Source organism: Podarcis bocagei (assembly GCF_964188305.1).
Source record: "Podarcis bocagei genome assembly, contig: HAP1_SCAFFOLD_243, whole genome shotgun sequence".
NCBI lineage: Eukaryota > Metazoa > Chordata > Lepidosauria > Squamata > Lacertidae > Podarcis > Podarcis bocagei.
Window position 1 is genome coordinate 1,830 of NW_027670205.1, and position 3,007 is coordinate 4,836.

Here is a 3,007-nt window from a genome sequence, read left to right on the forward strand (position 1 = left end):
TGTGGGCGCATCTGGTTGTCCATTGTGAGAACAGGATGCAGGACATTGGCCTGATCCAGGAGGACTCTGCTGTGGTTCTCATGTTCCTTCTTCCATTGCAGCTCTCCTGGACCTTCAGAGTGACTTGGACGTGGCTGTGTCAAACGCTGCGGTGGCTGCCAGCGAGGAGCTATTTAGACGCTGCGGCGGTCGGATCAATCCAAAGATTGTACCCAGCCAACATCTCCTGTCCATGCTAAAAAACAACACGGCAAGGCAGTGAGACCGATCATTGGCCTTCCCAGAAGGAGGTCTTCATAAAAGGCAGGCAAGCAGGAGCAGTGCTTCTTCCTTTCCTGGTGCCACAAAGAGCAGCTGCAGGGCAGCTAGGCTTCCATTTGAATTGAGAGCACTTGTAGAGAACTTTAAAAAGATTCTAGACATTGCTTTCTGTGTGGTCTGCCTTTCTCTCTAGGAATCAACCTTTTCGCTTCAACATTTCCCTTTCCAAATGCCATTGTTTTTATATAATGATTTTCTCTCCCCTGTCCCCTCCATCCAATGGAGAGCTGATCACACTCAGAAGGGTAGCATCCCTTCCACATGCCTGCATACACAGAGTATACCTAAATTCCTCCAAGAAAAAAAAGGTAAGGGAAAACATTGGGGGCTGGGAAGGGGTCTGACACATTCCAGAAGTCTTGAGACAGCTACATGTTTCAATCATTTTCAGTAATATCTGTCAATTTGACTATGCATTGTCAGTCTGCTGCAAATTAAGGTTCAGAATATTCAGGACTCTAAGACCTCTTGATTGATTGATTGAAACAGTTCCTCTTTGAAACACCCTTGCGTTTTCCTGGCCAGTTTTAATCTTAACCCCATACCTGTCTGTGCCACTCAGGAAACAAGCTGGGATGCAATAGCTGCTTAGGAAATGAAGCAGCAGGAGATGATTTTACTTTTTAGAGGAGTCCCAGAGCAAGAGGAGGAGAATGTAAAAGAGTATTTAATTAACACATTGTCTGAATGGTTAGGAACATAGGAAGAGGAGCTGGTCGGAGATTTTGGACGCAATCACGTAATCAAGCAAAAGCAAGGAAATCACCAGGACGTGATAGCCTGACAGCAAAATATTACAAAAATACCCCCACAGAATTCTCTGGTGCAACCATAGCAAAATGAAATTCTAAACGTAGGTAAGGTACCAGAGACATTAAAAGAGGCTTTTATTACATTAATCCCGAAGCAAGAGGCAGATTTATTATTGATTAGGAACTACAGGCAGATCTTGTTATTAAACAACGATTACAAAATATTTGCAAAGAGAATGAATTTATTAGAAATAGTACATCATGATCAAGCAGGATTTCTCCCAGGACTTCAGATGAAGGACAACATAAGGAATATAATTGATGTTATAGAGTACCTGGAAGTGAGAAATGAAAAACAAGAGTCCTTGATGTTCATTGACACTGAAAGGCATTTGATAATATCTCTTAGGCATTTATGAATAAGATACTAGAAAGATGAAGTTTGGGGAGACATTTAGAAGAGGAATAGATGCTATCTATTCAGAACAACAAGCAAGATTAATTGTGGACTATGTTATTACTGAGAAATGTAAGATCTTGAAAAGAACAAGATAAGGTTGCCCCTTGTCACCATTATTGTTTATTTTAGTGCTAGAGGTCCCGATGAGGAATATAAGAGCAAAAGAAACCACAAGAGGAATAAAAGTAGGAAATAAAGCATATAAATTGAAAGCATTTGCGGACGACCTTGCAATAATGGTTGAAGATCGTAAAAAATCATTACCGAAAGTATTAGGGGAAAAACAGGAATTTGGACAGGTATCGGGTTTTAAACTCAATAAAAACAAGACCCAGCCGTTAGTGAAAACTGTTATGGAGCAGGATAAAAAGGAGTTAGAACAGATGAAACAGATAAATATACATAAAAAGGTTAAATATTTGGGAATAGGTTGACAACTAATAATGTTAATATATTTAAAGATAATTATGGGGAAACCTGGAAAGAGATAAAAAGGAATTTAGAAATTTGGGGTGCTGGGCAAGCAGTCTCTGCCTCTCAGCCTGGCCTACCTGGCTGTTGTGAGGGAGAAGCGCCATGCAATGAACAAGAAAGGGAAGGAGACTCTTTGCGGCTCCATCCCTCGGCCGTTTCCATGCCAACCAGGGATGCCACCTCCACCTTACCTAGGATGCGGGTCACCCCCAGGGTGAGCTTCTCCAGGTAGGGCTTGGTGCTGCTGGAGCTGCTCACGCTGCGCAGGGCCTTCTCCTCCATCCTCTTCCTCCTCCCTCTCGCATCAGCCCCTGACCACCTGCACACCTGTACGAGCAGCCAAACGGGGGTGGACAGCGCCTGGTGAGCGCGTTTTGCCACTTCTCGCGACCCGTAGCTCAGAAGCCCCGCCGTGGTGGCTTTCGGGAATTGCAGTCCTCCCTTTCATTCAGTTCCTTTCGATGGCCGTTCTGTAGGGGGAGGAATGGAGAGCAGGCACTACGAGTCCCAGAAGGCAACGGGAGAGCCGGCTCCACCGCCTCCTCCTCCCTTTCTCCCACCGCCCGTTCTGAGTCCTCCCCATTGGCCGGCTCCTCCGACTCTGTATCTGGGCGAACCCCGGTCCCCGTCAGCCAATGGGAGCCGAGAGTCGGCGCGGGGGGCATGGCTGGGCGGAGAGACGTTGGGGTTGGCAGTTGCTTCAAGGCGGTGGACGTGGCTGCTCGTTGGCGTAAGGACCGTCTCTTTACCTCAGGAGGGGCTCGGGGGGGCGGGAGGGGAAGGGAAAGCGTGGGGGGCTAATTTGATGGCGGGCCGATAATAAACGGTGGCAAAGGCTGCCGTGGTTCCTGAGCATGTGCAGAGAGCCGCCTCCGTTGCCTCAGGAAACGAGCCCCGCCGAGTGTGGAGCCAGGCCCGGGGGTTACGGGGAAGCCCCCACTCCCAGGGCGGGGGGACCTTGGCCTGCCAGCCTCGCTCTCTCTCGCCCCTCGCCCTACTC

At 47.8% G+C, this 3,007-nt stretch overlaps 1 long non-coding RNA gene across 1 annotated transcript; it reads right to left on the reverse strand.

The window, feature by feature from the left end:
• Positions 1 to 1,297: 1,297 nt before the first annotated feature.
• LOC308579600 lies at positions 1,298 to 2,340 on the reverse strand. The gene is made up of 2 exons (XR_014004553.1): positions 2,199 to 2,340; positions 1,298 to 1,408 (listed from the first exon to the last, which is right to left on the reverse strand). It is a non-coding gene; the product is annotated as an uncharacterized lncRNA (long non-coding RNA).
• Between the last annotated feature and the right edge of the window lie 667 nt (positions 2,341 to 3,007).